The sequence below is a fragment of the Ictalurus furcatus genome, chromosome 21 (genome assembly GCF_023375685.1).
Source record: "Ictalurus furcatus strain D&B chromosome 21, Billie_1.0, whole genome shotgun sequence".
Classification (NCBI taxonomy): domain Eukaryota; kingdom Metazoa; phylum Chordata; class Actinopteri; order Siluriformes; family Ictaluridae; genus Ictalurus; species Ictalurus furcatus.
Genome location: NC_071275.1, coordinates 3,172,002 through 3,190,136, shown reverse-complemented (window position 1 = coordinate 3,190,136; position 18,135 = coordinate 3,172,002). Strand labels below are relative to the sequence as shown.

Genomic DNA, 18,135 nt, shown 5'->3' with positions numbered 1-18,135 from the left:
GCTTTTCAAAGTGTTTTTTCGAACATCAAGGGTGGAAACTCCTGCACAGAAATCCCAACCGTATAAAAGCAAACCATTTCAACATCAAGGTCTGATGGTAGTAAACATGAAAATCTCTTCATCAGTATTGTCTACCCTGGTGGCTCTTGACCCTTGACCTGATTAATTTAGCAGGAAAGATTCCCCTCTTCAGGTCGATGACATCTTAAGGTCCCTGGAGTCGTTACCTGATGATGAACGACTTCTGCAGGACAAGGACAAGCATAAAATGTGATCATCTTGCTCATCTGCCATCTCAATCTTATCAAATAAACATCTTCAGGTGTGCTACAATAAACCTGGTTTTATTTCTAGGGCTGATTGGAGTAAGGCTGCTAAGCACTGTGATGCACTTCATCTAGAAAGAAAGCTAGAGAAAAGTTCTCCTAATACCATTTCTAAGAATATTTCAAAACTTGTACCACATAATGCTTGTGTTTATCTTAAAACCTACACAATCTCAAGCCTAAGTGTAGTGTAGATTTCTTCAAAAAAAAAAAAATAATAATAATAAACGACAGCCGGGTCATAAGGATGTGATTGTTTTACATCATAACCAGGGAGCGGTTGGGAGTAAAGACTGCAGTATCAGGATGTTGCTCTCATTTTTCTTTCCCCCCTCCCTCTATCCCGTCCCTCGCTCTGACCTTGCAGCTGAAGGCAGACATGCTGTAGAGGGAGGAAGAGAGCAACATTACAGCTGCTCAATTTATCAGAAAATCATCTCCAGAGAATGACAAGGAACCTGTGCTGACATTCCATGACAGGCTCCCATCACACACACACACACACACACACACACACACACACACACACACGAAGTTCACCTCCAACCGATGACTGAAATCTTTACCTGAACACCTCTACAGAACTGTAAAGAACTTCGCCTCTACACAGCTAGCTACAGTAGTTTCTATGCAACTTATCTGATTCAACTATATGCTACCACATTATGTCTTCCTGTGAACTACTGTTATTCCACAAGGTAAACCGAACATTCCTTTCACATTCAAATTCAACTCATTTATCTCTAAATTCATTGTTGAATGCGAATGAAAAACAAACCTGGCAGTTAAAAGCATATTAAGCTAAGATCGGGGATCTCGTCATATCGTTTGTGTTTAAACTTTCTGCATGTTAAATTTACTGTTGCACTATTTCATTTCTATAGTTCTATTTATGAAATCCATATTAACCCAGTATAAACAATCTAAGGGTGATTCTTTGAGTCCACATTGTGCATTAAAATCCTGTAACGCACACCTAGCCATGGATTTGCCCACGTATACCATGTTGTTGAAAAGACAACAATAACGATTCGTTTTCGTTAGTTATTTTACAGTTACACACAGATTTTCAGGCTTTTGAACACCTTTACCTCAAAATGATGGGACCTATCTACTCACCACATAGCTATGAGAGAGAGGGATTTTTTTTTTATCAAAAATGTAGGGGTGTGGTTAAAATCAGTCTCAGCCCATGGACTAAAACATACACTGTTTCGGTAGTGTCATGAAAACGCGGGACACTTTTTCTTTTTTCCATAGTGTTTCATGATTTACAAAGAAAATGTCAAATAAATAGATTTCTTTTTTTAACTTCCTTTTTTTTTTTAAAAAATTATCCAAAAGATATTTTTCAAAACAACAATGGAATAAAAGTGCAAAAAATTATTTCAATATCATTTTCATAAGTTGAAATTTAGGGCTTAGGGTTCGGGACAGCCACCTCCCAATTGAAAGTACCCGATAAATGATGATTTTATATATATATATATATAAATCTTACTGATATTTTAAATATTATTGTGGGTTTCAATAGCTAATAGAAGGATACCTTAGTAAACATCTAAGATCTGAATACTTACATGCTTTTTAAATGTGTTTTTTGGTTGTGGGACAGCAGTTTGCACCAATTCTGTGGAAGCGCCCATGTATGGGTCGTTAGATCTAGAATTCCACCCGCTCTAAATCATACACAGAGATAAAGTAGTGCAATAAGATTACATTTATTTGAATGAATTATAATAAATAATTGGAGAGAGAGCGCGAGAGAGAGAGATTCATGTGTGAATTACCTGCGTCTGTGCCGCATCTCTACTAATAATGAAGCTGTGAGTATAACTGCATGTTGCTATGGTTACAATTGTTTATACGCAGCGCATTAATTTAGAACGGTGATTAAACTGGCCGGAACTACCTGTGGTATATACGGTTTTAACACACACCTTCTTGCCAATCAGAATCAAGTATTCTGACAGACCATGGTATAATCACCCAAGCACTACAGTTCTGTCTGAATTGCTTTCTCCCAAATTTAGAAAAGTAAAGAACCAAATGCACATTTTTGTTTTAATAAATAAATTTGAAGCGCTTTTATTTTTCCCAAGGTTCTGAATGACATCATTGCCTCAGTTGAAATTTTCCTTTTCACGTCTCAGTCATGTAGGGCAATGAGAACTACAACAATTTTAGTGATTTATACTTAAACAGATTTGATGACCAGCAAACATTCCCACAATTTTGAACATAGCGACACGGTGCAAAGCTCAATGTGTGGGAAAAGAAAGAGCATCAAGTCTCTGCAGCAGAAAACGTCTACCTATTAGTGTCTTAGCACGCCTCATTTCCCAAAGTCTCCTGTGCAAACCTGACAGTGGGGCTAATTCTATCCCTACGAAAGCCTATTATTTGCAATGATCAAAATGCAGGTGGCTGACTGCATTTCCCAGTAAAACCTGGCAGCCAAAATACAGGCATTGCTTTTGTCCACATTTGTGCCGCTAATCGTATCACATTTGATGACTGACCAGAACAACATCTTCAACCACTCTGAAACAAGAGAATTTTAGGAACTTTAAACAGTGTTAGCATTCACTGGATTATGTATTTTGTTTGATGATGCATCACTGCCACTAAAACAGCTGATGTCATATAACAAACTGTTCCAGACAGAGCCCTAGCTACAATCGTCCCCCTTAAAATTACAGTCCCCTACAAAAGTATTGGAACTGCAAGGCCAATTATTTTGTTTTGGCTATAAAATGAAGAGATTTGTGTTTGAGGTCAAACGATGAATATGAGACAATAGATGACAATTTCAGCTTTCATTTCCTGATATTTACATCTAGATGTGTTAAACAACATAGATCACTGCACCTTTGGTGTAAATAACACTTAATATTTAGTTATATATCCCTTGCTTGCAATAATTGCATCAAGTTGGCAGCACACTGACATCACCAAACTGTTTAATTCTTCTTTTATGATGCTTTTCTATCTTGTACTGCATCTTCGTTCAGTCGTTGTTTGTTTCGGGGGGTTTCCCCCTTCAGTCTCCTCTTCAAATGCTGCTCAAATGGTTTAAGGTCTGGTGAGTGCCTTGGCCAGTCTAAAAACCTCTCTCTTTTTTCCCCTGGTGAAGTCCTTTGTTGTGTTGCCAGTCTGTTTTTGGTCATTGTCTTGCTGCATGATGAAGTTCTTCCCAATAACATTGGATGCATTTCTCTCTACATTGGCAGACAGAATGTTTCTGCAAACTTCTGAATTCATTCTGCTACTACCATCATGAGTTACATCATCAAGAAAGATTAGTCAGCCCGTTCCAGAAGCAGCCCAAGTCATGACAGTACCTCCACAGTGATTGACCAATAAGCTTGTATATTTTGGATTATGGGCTTTGGATTCTTTCTCCACAATTTGGTCTTTCCATCACTTTGGTAGAGGTTAATCTTGGTTCCAGAAATTTTAGGGCACATCTCTGTATTTCTTTTGCAAATTCCAATCTATTTTATTATTTATTTATTTTATTTGTATAGCGCTTTTTACAATAGACATTGTCTCAAAGCAGCTTTACAGAAATATCAACATGGTATACAGATATTAAAGGTGCAAATTTATCCCAACTGAGTAAGCCACTGAGTGGCGACGGTGGCAAGGAAAAACTCCCTAAGATGTTTTAAGAGGAAGAAACCTTGAGAGGAACCCGACTCAGAAGGGAACCCATCCTCATCTGGGTAACAACAGATAGTGTGAAAAAGTTCATTATGGATTTATATGAAGTCTGTATGGCCTTAGGAGCAGCCGTAGTCCCAGCAGTCTGGAATTAGAGAAGATTTGAGCTCCATCCAGAGGCAGAAAGGATCTGGATCTCTAGTATCTCCATAAATTCATGTGGGGCTCGGCGAAAGGAGAGAGGGAGAAAAAAGATTATTATGACTGCGAAGTAGTAGAACAGAATCTAGTCAGGGTAGGCTTGAGTAAACAAATACGTTTTAAGCCTAGACTTAAACACTGAGACTGTGTCTGAGTCCCGAACACTAATAGGAAGACTGTTCCATAACTGTGGGGCTCTATAAGAGAAAGCTCTTCCCCCTGCTGTAGCCTTCACTATTCGAGGTACCGTCAAATAGCCTGCATCTTTTGATCTAAGTAGGCGTGGCGGATTATATAAAACCAAAAGGTCGCTTAGATATTGTGGCGCGAGACCATTTAGTGCTTTATAGGTTAATAAAAGTATTTTATAGTTAATGCGAGATTTTACTGGGAGCCAATGCAGTATTGATAATATCGGTGTGATATGGTCGTACCTTCTAGTTCTAGTTAGGACTCTAGCAGCTGCATTCTGGACTAACTGGAGCTTATTTATATTCCTACTGGAACATCCAGACAGTAAGGCATTACAGTAATCTAATCTAGAGGTGACGAATGCATGAACTAGTATTTCCGCATCATGTAGTGACAATATGTTTCTTATGTTAATATGTTAATCTGGCTTTCAGATTCTTTCTGCGGATGAGTGTTTCATATCTTTTCCTTTTTCAGGAAATTCCTAATTGGTTTATTGGCTATGCCCAATGTTTGTGCATTGACTAAGATCAATTTTCCCTTTTTTTCTCAGCTTCGGGCGACTGTGACTCAGGTGGTAGAGCGGGTCGTCCACTAATCGTAGGGTTGGCGGTTCGGTTCCCGGCCCACGTGACTCCACATACCGAAGTGTCCTTGGGCAAGACACTGAACCCCAAGTTGCTCCCGATGGCAAGTTAGCGCGTTGCATGGCAGCTCTGCTACCATTGGTGTGTGTGAATGGGTGAATGAGACACAGTGTAAAGCGCTTTGGTACCGCTAAGGTTAAAAAAGCACTTTATAGGTGCAGACCATTACCATTCATACCATGAAGAAAGAAAAGCAATGGCTTGCTTTTCTCCAATAGACAGCTCTCTGGTCTTCATGTTGGTTTATCCTTTTTAACAACAAATGCAGTCTTCACAGGTGAAACCCAGGGCTCAAACCACGAATAGACATTCAGATCTATTACTGTAATTGTTTAAACAACCAGTCTAACAGGGCAGATCTTGACAACAAGAAACACATAATCAGTCACATGTTCCAATAGTTTTATCACATGAAAAATGAGTGGGTTCAAACAAAAGGTATCGTGTTCTAAGTTGAGTAACACATCTATATGTAAATATAAAGAAATGGAACATATATATATACTCTGACCGGACACTTTAATAGGACACCTGGACATCTGTGTATTCACATATTTATCCAATCATCCAAATCATATGGCAGCAGCACGATGCATAAAACCATGCAGATACAGGTCAAAAGCTTCAATGTTCACATCGAACATCAGAATGGGGGAAAAATGTGATTTGAGTATTTCAGAATCTGCCGATCTCCTTGTATTTTCATGCACGACAGTTTAGAAGACGCAGCATCACATATTACATAGAAACTGGAATGAAAAGCGCTGACACTGGAGACTCAAGGTCAAATCAGTTTTGACAATTAAAGAGTGCCTAGGTATAATGTAATATATAAAAATATATTCAAAAGCATTTTAGTAGGTATGATGAACGTATAAAGACTACAAACAGATTTCAGCATGACTTTGGTTTAAAAATGTAACATGCAATTAATTGTGTAATTATAATGTAGCTAATTTTACAGTTTATTTTTCTATCCAGCTAGAGGTCATATGTCTTTAGTGTCCATGTGCTATCAGTCAGGCTTTAGCTGAGTGTGCTGATTTATACGGAGTGCTAATATTATATCCTAAGTGGGTGCTAATTAGCTGATTAGCTACCAGAGGCTCTCGGTAATCTTTTCTGATTTCATAGGACAGGTTGCCGAGGCCAAAATGATGGCCAGAGTTAATTCTCACGATGTATGTATTCTTCTTGATCGTGAGGAGGTATTAGTTGAACAAACACAATTTTTTTTATTACCCATAGTGTAGAAGAAACAGATTAGTGAAATTTGAATTATCTTTTCTCCCAACTGGATTCTTTAAGTCAATATTGGATTAAACTCAGATTTAAAAGATCTTCAAAAGGTTTGTTAGTTTTTGAATAAAAGTTGTAAGGTTATGACTGTTATTAGTTCCACTGTTGCCATTAAGTAGAGTTGAGCGTTGGGGATTTGCTTAATGTTAAATGAGGTGGGAAAACTCATCCACAGGATGAAACACAAGCTAAAACCCACACTACAAACATTTAACCTGAAAATCCATCCAGCACTCGGAACCCCTGCCTGCTTGAAGTTTGTTCTCAGGATTTCTTGAATTGATCTTTAGTCCATGCAGAGAAGTGGCATCCCACTGGGCAATCCTTGGTTATAACTGGAAAGGAACACCTTATATAGTCTGTTCATATTATTATATAGTCTAACCATTTAAGCTAGTTCTCTAATCCAATCGGGAATACTCAAAAGGGTGTATAGTATTTGTTTGGGCCAACGTGACATTATTTTCTTGTCACATCATACAGTCTGAAATTGTTTTAAACGGGTCAATGCCATTTTAGTCTACCGTCAGTGTGTCTGCTTAAGTGAGGTAAATAGTGTGTACTGGGAGAAAATCACGCAGCAGTCATCATGCAAACCCTCCCCTCTGCACCTCCATTTAAATTTACACTAAACCCTGAAGGTTTTACAGTAGCGCTGTATGTTTTCTATGCGTTTATTTTTTTTCACAGACAGAGTTCTAAATCATGCCTTTGCACAACCCAGTGACGCCTCACAAAAAAGCAAAAAAAATCTGAAGTAAACATGGGCTTTCAAAGATTCACAAACTTCTAGAAAATGCATGTTTGACACACTCTACTGGTGGGAGATTTAGAGCTTGGGAAAAAAAAGGGGGGAGGGGGAAAACTTCCAGTTGCTAAGCAACAGGGTGGCCCGAGCAGTATGAACGATGCTTGTGGTTGAACTCAAAAAGAGCCTGAACAGCACTCCAGCCCTCGAAATGGTACACTGAGCTAATAATTAATACAAATTCGCATAAAGATCATGAGCTTAGAGCCCCTGATCTACCATACTGCCTTACATAGAGGGTCATCACTTGTTTCAGAAAACAAAGGGCAAAACCAGGCAAAATTAGACTAACATCATTACTGACTGTAAAATAATTTCAATATTTATTCTTCTTTAACTATAGTCCGGTTTATATCCTAAACACTAGTATTTGAAAGTGGACTTCTTATTGTTGTTCATTCTAACAAGTAATGGTTGTTGAAAAAAGTAAAAAAAAAAAATAATGTGTTGTTTGGGACAGTGTAACCTTATTCGGTTTGGATATATCTCACTTGGGGATAATGTAATTATTACTGAAGTATCAGTGGGGCGGCTGTGGCTCGGGTGGTAGAGCGGGTCGTCCACTAATCGTAGGGTTGATTCCCGGCCCACGTGACTCCACATACCGAAGTGTCCTTGGGTAAGACACTGAACCCCAAGTTGCTCCCCATGGCAAGTTAGCGCCTTGCATGGCAGCTCTGCTACCATTGGTGTGTGTGAGTGTGTGTGAATGGGTGAATGAGACCCAGTGTAAAGCGCTTTGGATAAAAGCGCTATATAAGTGCGCCATTTACCGTTTTTAAGTATATCTGAGATTTTAGTACTGACCAAGTCAGTCATGTCAGTCATTTTTTATGGACTGTGCATGCACATGTCTGGAAAGATTATGACCTGTAAAAATAACACAAGGTAATATATATTCCATCCAACTTAACATGTTGGTAAAGACTCTGTTCTATCCTGCAAGAAAAAGGTTTCGCATTTTTCTATAGCATAAAGGCATGCCAGGAATCACTCTTTTCTATTGTCTCATGCCTAAACGAAACATATAGACAACATTTACTTGTACTTGAAACTACGCTTCTACGTGGGGTTTTAGGTATATTATTGAGTTCCTAGCACAGGTAAAGCTTATATGTAATATCATGTGTCCATAAGTTGGTTGCAGCCACAAGGCCTATGACTCAAGCCCTAATTAAACAACATAACTGCTTAACAAACATATGTCTAGAAAACTAACCCGACATGAAGAGCACTTTAGTGTTGTCACTGGAATGTAAACAGTACTTTATATACAGGAAATGTGTGTTGTTAGAACCTCCTAGAATCCTGTGAGTGGTATCTTCCCTCACCTTTGGGCCTCCTGCCAGAGGCTTTCTGGGAATTTTTGCTGTTGTTGGGATGTCCCTCTTCTGAAGATGTCACTTCTTTCACAATTTCTATAGTTCCCCTTTCAGCTCATGGATTTTCTGCAGCTTCTCCATCTCCATCCTTTTAGAAGTTACCATGAGTTACATCTTTCACAGCTGTTTTCTTCTGCTTATCGATCACTACTACACTGATGTACTACACTGATGTTCAATCACTATTACTTGCTTATCTGCATTAGATTTAAAAGTCCCACAGGATCTTAGCATGCGTTTTTGCCACTCCATAATGTTGTTTCCATTTGAAACTAGGAGGAGTATGCATTCTCATATATTTGTGTATACCATTGCTTCTATTCAGTTTCTGACTGCATCATGCACTCTGCTACTAGGCGCTGGATTGTCTCAGGGGCATATCTGCACTGAGTTGCCAGGTAATTAGGCACACCTCTTTTGTGACTGCACTCATTGGCCATTTTATCAGTTATACCTATCATGTAGTTGTACTTTATATGTCTGGTGTAGCATAGCAAAATATGGGACAGAAACCACACTGCTGTCAATCATGCCTCCACCCTGTCCATCAGTGTACAGATACCATCATAGAACTACTGCTGACCAGATATTAATTGGGTGGTGGATTGGGTGGTGGACTGCGTCTTAACCTTTCTGTGTTCTGTGGTGGTTCTTGTCCATCAATGGACAAGTTTAGAGAGGGGATGGCAAATTGCTCATAGTAACAGATGTGCTACAGTGAGTGCCTGTAAACCTAGCCTACAGTACAAATGTCAGGATATGCAACGAACATGACATGTTGACGACAGTTACCTTTTAATACCTTAACCATTACTGATCAGTTTATGGCTATAAATAAAGGCGTTCAAAGTGGTTCGTTTTGTATTGGTTACCGCTCTTGACTGGCACCAGAGACTATAAACAGAGCAGACACATCTGTTTTGAATTTGATGCAGGAGAATAAACACATAATCTACTTATTTGTCCTGTTGTCTTTTAAAAAAAAAAAAAAAACTGTTTCCATCATTTAATTTTTTGCCATGTCATTGGTTCACTAATCAAACCAGAGAGAGTAAATAAAATGAAAAATCTACAGGGGGAAAAAAAAAGTGAAACCTCTCCTCTTTCTCTGCCTTCAACTAAATAATTTACATCAATACATGATTGGAGCCAAAACACAGGATCTGCTATAGAAGCTGAGATGGTTCATGATGGTTTTTTTCTTTTTCCTTTTTATTTAATGTTTATCAGCTCTACAGTATTTTTCAAGCACCAGATTTACATTCCACTAGTTGATCAAATCTGAACTAGTATCACGAAGTGGAGGCGCTGACAGAAGCAAGTGCAGGTTTGGTAGTTTAATCAAATAACAACAAGCCCAAAGAATAAGGCAAAAATCAAAAACCATAGACAGACACAGGTCAGACGATCAGGCAAACAGTCCAAACGAGGCTAAGTAGAGAGACGAGGTCGTTAATGAGAACAAGGTCAAAACCAGGATAAACAAACACGATATCAAGACAGCGCCACTACACAACTGAACGCAATACACTGCCATGGCTGTGTGTGTGAGAGAGTATTATAAGTAGTGTGGTGTGATTGAGAGTGTAACTGGGAACAGGTGTGTCTGATTACTTCTCAAGAGACGGTGCCGTGACACTGAGTTGCTTTGGGAGTTGTAGTCGTCGGCCATGTTTGTAGTTCGTGGTGAATTCTGGGAAATGGAGTCGCTGGTTTGCCGTTTGACGAAAAAGTACATTTACTGACATTACTATTACTTTACTATTAAAAATGAGTATAGATACGAACCCATATATGTGTGTATTTGTATATTTCAGAGCCTGTCTGAGAAATAAAGCCTTACTGAACTTAAAAAGACAGTGTTCGTTTTTCTATTATTTTTTTTTTTTTTAAATAACTGTACAGTTGTATAATATCAAATGTACGATTATGTAACCTCGGATAACCGTGGCTGTTACACTGTTATATTTAGGTCATCTGGACATCTGATTTATCTATTAATAAATGAGCTCCAGTGCACTTTCATTATGTAAATGTCATGTAACTCAGGATGTATTCACTAGACCCCATCAAATAGCCTTATAGTACTGCTGAACACACTCACGGTAATGAGCTTTCTGTGACCATTTTCCACTAGCCATGAGCTAGGAGGCAGTAATTTTGGGCAGCATTTGTGCTTACAAGATGAAGTCTGTACTATTCTGAATGTAGCATTGGGACAGGGATAAAAAAAATTGTACAATACTGTAAACCATGAAAAAGGTCAAATATTGTGGCGTGAATATGTAATATTCACATATGCTTATATTGCACAGAGTTCGCATGGTATAGGCCTAATAGAGAGGCTTCAAAATAAACTGAAATGTGAAGCCTTATTACCTGACACACAGCTTTTAGCCTCACAGTCTGTCTGGGACCAAGCACATAATCGGTAAAGGAGTGTGGCTAAAGTGAGAGATACTGCAGGAAAAGAGTCATGCTGCTGCTGATATAAGAGCTACTCCGACTGCTGCAGCGACAAATATTGTAATATCAGGATCACGTCAAGGGCAAAGCACAGCTTCATCCTTTCTCTTTCCTTCATAAACACACAAAAGAGTGAAGGGAAAAAGTCTAGATGGGATCCACATCCAGCAGTGTGTAAGGGTTTTTTTTTTTTGTAGCTATATGAGATATAGTCCCCTCTGACTAGTATTGGCATTGTACTGTACTACAGGAACAGCAAGGCCAATTCATTAGTTTTTGCTATACAATGAAGACATTTAGGTTTGTGTGTGCTAAGATGAATATAAGACGACATATCAGAATTTCAGCTTTAATTTCTTGACATTTACATCTAGATGTGTCAAACGACTTAGAACATGGCAACTTTTGTTTGAACTCACCCATTTTTCAAGTTATCAAAAATAGTGGAACATGTGCCGTGACTGATCGGTGCTTCTTGCTGCACAGGTGTGCCCTTTTATATTGATTATTTAAACAATTAATAGCTCTGAATGTCTACTCTTGGTTTGAGCCCTGGGTTTTGCCTGTGAAGTCTGCATATGTTGTTAAAAAGGATAAACCAACATGAAGACCAGAGAGCCGTCTATGAGAGCAAAGCAGGGAATTTTGAAGCTGAGAAAAGAGGGGATATCGATTACAGCCATTGCACAAACGTTGGGCATAGCCAATACAACCATTTGGGATGGTCTGAACAAGAAAAAACACTGGCGTACTAACAACCAGGCATCAAACAGGTCGGCCAAGGAGAACAATGGCAGTTGATGCCAGAAACATTGTGAGAGCTGTGAAGAAAAACCCAAAAACCACAGGCAATGAAATCACCAACAAACTTCACAGGGCAGGGGTGAAGGAATCACAATCCACCGTTCAAAGACTTTGAGAGCAGAAATATTGACGCCATACCACAAGATGCAAACCACTCATCAACTGTACAAATCAGAAGGCCAGATTGGAATTCGCAAAGAAATACAGAGATGAGGCACAAAAGTTCTGGGACCAAGATTATCAAGAATACTTTTGCTCACCTAAAAACTGGGTGATCTGCCACCAAAGATGCCAAGTTTAACACATTTAGACATACAGTATCTCACAAAAGTGAGTACACCCCTCACATTTTTGTAAATATTTGATTATATCTTTTCATGTGACAACACTGAAGAAATGACACTTTGCTACAGTGTAAAGTAGTGAGTGTACAGCTTGTGTAACAGTGTAAATTTGCCGTCCCCTCAAGATAACACAACACACAGCCATTATGATGAACTGGCCAAGCATGTCTCCAGACCTAAACCCTATTGAGCATCTGTGGGGCATCCTCAAACGGAAGGTGGAGGAGCACAAGGTCTCTAACATCCACCAGCTCCGTGATGTCGTCATGGAGGAGTGGAAGAGGACTCCACTGGCAACCTGTGAAGCTCTGGTGAACTCCATGCCCAAGAGGAGTTAATGCAGTGCTGGAAAATAATGGTGGCCACACAAAATATTGACACTTTGGGCCCAATTTGGACATTTTCCCTTAGGGGTGTACTCACTTTTGTTGCCAGCGGTTTAGACATTAATGGCTGTGTGTTGAGTTATTTTGAGGGGACAGCAAATTTACACTGTTACACAAGCTGTACACTCACTACTTTACATTGTAGCAAAGTGTCATTTCTTCAGTGTTGTCACATGAAAAGATATAATCAAATATTTACAAAAATGTGAGGGGTGTACTCACTTTTGTGAGATACTGTAAATATCAGGAAATGAAAGCTGAAATTCTGATTTGTCTGATCTGTCTTCAGTGTATAGCAGAAACAACTGGCCTTGCCATTCCAATACTTTCAGAGGGGACTGTATATGATCTTCACTGTCCTTAAATTCACATTAAAAGTGGTGTTCATACTGTGTCCAGAAAAAGTTGCATTTCATCCTAGGGAATGCAGTTTTAGCAGTACAGGAGGCAAATGGATACTCAAAGTGTGTTTTGTTTTTCTTGGTAAAAACACATGTTAGTGACAACTTACAGGTGTATTCCATAATTGGGAAACCCGACAGACCTGATTTAAAGCCATAGGAAGCCAAACACAAGACAGAAAGGATGTAAGACATAACTAGGAATTAGAAAAACACTGGGGAAGACTGGGGAAATTATAAGTTTTTCTTTCACCAGTCACTTGATGTCTTTCACTCTTCGGCTTTAAAATACTCTACTGACTTGTAAACCTCTGCTCAAGTAAAGAATGAATCATATCGTGGATCATGAAAATCCTCTGCTATAAATACATAGACTAATGATGACTTGCAAGCAATAGGTGTGACTAATTAACTGCCATGACAACAGGGACATGAAAGCAGGAAATGGTGACCATGTATGGAATGTAGTGAGGGGTAAACAGGACAAATGGGGACAGAATCAGAGCAGATGTGACACAATGAAGGTCATACTACGGTGAAAAATGACACTTTTGTTTTAAAGCCTTATGAAAGAGGTGATAACAAAATTGCAACAACAAAAAAGTCATTTAGAACATTGGATATATATATATATATATATATATATATATATATATATATATATATATATATATATATATATATATATATAAAAACACTGATGATAATTCCTATGATGCATGCATAGCAAATCCATCCATCCATTTTCTGTACTGCTTATCCTACACAAGGCTGCCTAGCAATTAGATCAATTATTTAATATTATACAGTTTCCATGTGACAGGACATGATTCAATATTCTGCAGTTTGATGTTTGATAATTGGGGGGTAAAAGTGTTACCTTGAAGGCTGATGGCAAAGAGGCCACACCTACTTTACTGGGACTGCAGGCACAGAGGCCACGTTTTCTTTACTGGGACTGCAGGCACAGAGGCCACGCCTTCTTTACTGGGACTGCAGGCACAGAGGCCACGCCTTCTTTACTGGGACTGCACGCACAGAGGCCACGCCTTCTTTACTGGGACTGCAGGCACAGAGGCCACGCCTTCTTTACTGGGACTGCAGGCACAGAGGCCACGCCTTCTTTACTGGGACTGCAGGCACAGAGGCCACGCCTTCTTTACTGGGACTGCAGGCACGGAGGCCACGCCTTCTTTACTGGGATGTCTGTGTCTGTGTCTGTATCTGGGGGACTTTGATATATTTTAAAATTTGGTATTTCGTGTGCAGTTATTCCCAAACAATGACCTTTACTATTTGCATTAGAAGATGAGTAAAGGCATTATACTGGTGCGTAAGGTACGATTCGTGGTATTTTCACCAACCAGAGCATCCTTGTTCCTGAATGTCAGGCGATTATGAAATGTTACGCAACTTTACTGCGGTCACAAATACTTGTCCATGCTGACCATTTTAATAAATCACACTCCGATGGCGTTTTGCTGAGACAGAAATAATTAAAAACTCGTTAACAACACTTGCAGAGTGATTAAAAAGCTGAACACGCTGACCAGCCTCACACGCTTCTTGTTGTTATGGCAACGTTGACACTAAACCTCGCTCCATGCATGCGCATAACTTTGACTTGGATTACATCTAGCATGCATATAAATGAAGTCTGTCCGGTTTACGATACATATGAACAGCTCGTCGGGAATCTGCGATCGGAATAAATTCATCTGGATTGGTGAAAATCTTTTCATGTAGACGCAGCCAGTGTACAGTAAATGCCTGTGAAAATGAAAGCAGCTTAATTGCCACTGATTCCTCTAAGAATGGACTTAAACCTCATTGTGTACTTTAATAAAACACAATATTCGTAGTCATTATATGGTGTAATAAAGACCCGAGTAGCCGTATTGCATATAAATAATAGTCTGATGATTGCAGAGGAATATGAAAACCCAAATGGGCCTGACCTAGTTACAACACCTCCACAGCATTTGTGTAATCTAGACCTCTCTCTCTCTCTCACACACACACACAAACACAAGAATTTTATTACCTTCACGTAGAGGTATACAGGCATGTTCTGATGAATGTTTACTGATGGAAATAATACATCCTGGGTTACATGACATTTAAACAGTCCCCGATGTGAGTGTGCTTGTAACGTTGCGTGCAGATAATAGTTTACAGTAGTCATGTTTACGTGCCTGTTCTGTACTAGGAATGTGACGAGTTATGCAATATATCGTGATATCAACCGTTACGTGCACGTTTCGAAAAAATTTTCATCCAGTACACCTAAATGGTGTTTGCTTTACTCTCCTCCAAAAGACTCCCATTTCAATCAGCAGGTTATTATTTAAGCCTGTTGTCCTAAATATAGCTGATGCTCTGAAAAACATATAATCTACCACCTGGCATCACCATGATGGCTGATAATGAGAGTACTTCTACATTCTATAAAGCTCATCATAGCGCTCAGGAGATAACTCGAAATACAGATGCATATCAGGTGCTACTAATCAATTTCTAAACTTATGTATGTACGTTCATAATGCTGTAGTATAAAATAGGGGTTAGAGTTCATCCAGATGAAAGCGAACAGGCTTTTTCACCAAGCAGATTTTATTTGTGCAGCCAAAATTAAGGTAACACCAACAGACACGCCGTTGTGCAAGGGCCACAGGGCTGTCAGTCTAGGCGCTGTACATATTAACACGCAGTGTGGACATGGAAAGCACAGCAAAAATGGAGGATTCTGAAGAGAAGCTGGTGGCGGAAATGTGAAAATATGCACATCTACAGTACATGACTCATATATTAGAGACAAAAGACAATCAGAAAGCTATACTCTTCATTCTCTCACCTCCCTCTCTCGACACTGCCATGTTAAAGAGCAGCACTGGCTGCACCTCAATTCCTCAAGCAAGAGATCAGCACCAGGCACAGTCATTTTGTAATATATTGCAACTCATACACAGTATCCTTTCACATTGCCTTTAAGGGAACAGAGCCGGCCGCTCAAGCCGGGGAAGTGAATATAAAATGCACTTCGATGGTGGGGACCGCACTCTTTCTGCCCTCACTCGATGTGGAAAACATACAGCCTTAACAGAGCTGGTGTGGATTGAAACGCTTGTTAAAATGGAAGCATAACTGCTCTGTGCTGTAAATTGGCCCGATTGGAGACAGAGGATGATATTGCATTGCCTCAGAACAAGAGTGAGTCAAATACTCATACATACTCTGACAAACCACATGAAAGTGGAGCGCGATCAGCAGCAGCGATGGTCGGCAAACCGAGAATTATGAATATTTCAATATTTCTGGATGGTTTCAATTTTTTGAACGACTGGATTCTGTATTTTGGAAATAATGGCACTGAGAACAGGCACATCCAAAAGACGTCCTTCAAACGCTTTTGTCTGACATACAAAATATGTCCACTCAGTAGCCCGAATGAAAGTTATGACATCTTTTATGAACTCTTTATAAGGTTAAAAATGAGTCATTACACGTCTTTTCGTCGTCGAGAGCCGACCTATTTCAGACAATAATACCGTTTCCATTTTAAAGTATATTTTAAATTATGTACAATAAAGATTTATTTACAACAAAAGAAGCACCATTTGATACACTGACTTCACATAAAATCAGCATGAGAGAAAGCCATTCAACATTATTTTCACTTTCTCTCAGGTGAACAGACTCTATAGCATCTCTTAGGAAAATTCATGATGGTTAATCATGGTACTATGATACTTCATGGCAAACATGGATTTGCTATGGTACTTCATGATAACTATCCATCCATCCATCCATCCATCCATTTTCTGTACCACTTACTGTATTTCTGAGCCTATCCCAGGGGGACTACAGGCACGAGGTGAGGGACACCCTGGACAGGGTGCCAACCCATCACAGGGCACAATCACACACACACACACAGACTCACACACCCATTCACACAATACAGACAATTTGGAAATGCTAATCAGCCTACAATGTATGTCTTTGGACTGGGGAGGAAACCGGAGTCCCCGTAGGAAAGCCCCAAAGGGTGGGGTCAGGAATCGAAACCAAACCCTGGAGGTGGGCGGCAAACGTGTTAACCACCAAGCCATATACGTATATTATATATTTACCCATGATACTGCTTTGGCTTTACTATGGTAAATGGTTTTTATGATAACTATACTCTATGTACGTTTATACTACACTGTAAAACATTCAGGAGGTTAAACTTACAAACAAATGTTCACTTGCTGCTTCACTTGTTTCAACTCAAAAAGTTACATTTTACAAGTTTTACAAGTCAAGACAATGAATTACTTTAAGTTTCATTTTTGAAAACTTATAAACTCCAAAATTTGACATGACAAAGGGGTTAAAGAGAAGAAATAAACTCACATAACTTAATGGAGCTATCATGGTTTATAATTATATATCGAGTTAACATATGATATGGACTTGGCTACTATATTCCTTTTCACATTGAAGATGTATTCCTGCCTCATGCCCAGCATTCCCGGGATTGTCTCTAGATACAGGATAAAGCAATTCATTTCCAATACTTTCAAAATAATAAGAGGAAACAAGAGCTTAAAAAAAGTGGTGACTTCTATATGTACATTTTAACCTGTGCATTTAAAGCACAGCAAGTATGAAAGTGCTGGGGAATTGCAGCAGGTATTGTAGTGAGCATCTGCAAAGATGGTGGAACGAGATTAGAACTGGAGAGCGCTGAGTGCTGGCAGCTGACTGCAGGTAGAATGTAAGTAAAAAGCAGTGGTGAGTTAATGGTGGATGTTAATGGGGAGAAAGGGAGTAGCTCTTAACAGGCTGGGGGTGTAATACTGCTCTGAAGCCTGATTGACCTGTCTGCCAGACACCAGTATGTGAATGCACTGTTGGACAGTAGATAGGACTTTGTTGTCCAGCATGAGTGTGCAGCATGAAGGAACATGGTAAAAATATGTGCCAGAGAGCTAACTGTGTTCTCTTGAGCTGCTGAAAATGGTTAAATCAAAGGATTATTTGTTTTTAAGAGGATACGCTCACAGTTAGATCGTTAAGTTTGATACAGGTGGATTGTCTCATGAAAAACTTAAACCGTAGGAATAAAAGGCAAGTACAGAGGATATCTAGACTTCGGTTATCCAGTAAAAATAGCAAAAGTATCAGATAAGATAACATTTCCCTTGTATTTTCTGTATTCTGCAGGC

At 39.3% G+C, this 18,135-nt stretch overlaps 1 protein-coding gene across 18 annotated transcripts in view; it reads right to left on the bottom strand.

Moving 5' to 3' along the window:
• atp2b2 (ATPase plasma membrane Ca2+ transporting 2) overlaps positions 1–18,135 on the bottom strand; it is a 170,693-nt gene that overhangs the window by 116,097 nt on the left and 36,461 nt on the right. For 9 of the 18 annotated variants that reach the window (XR_008388899.1, XR_008388901.1, XR_008388900.1 and 6 more), the window contains exons 1-2: positions 2,117–2,270; positions 1,907–2,005 (exon numbers count right to left, since the gene is read on the bottom strand). The exons of 1 other annotated variant lie outside the window; for it this stretch is intronic. The gene's annotated coding sequence lies outside the window, so the exon portion shown is untranslated. Of the gene's footprint in view, positions 1–1,906; positions 2,006–2,116; positions 2,271–18,135 lie in introns of those variants that run through there. 8 more of the 18 variants (XR_008388898.1, XM_053653367.1, XM_053653366.1 and 5 more) reach the window with 5 other exon arrangements.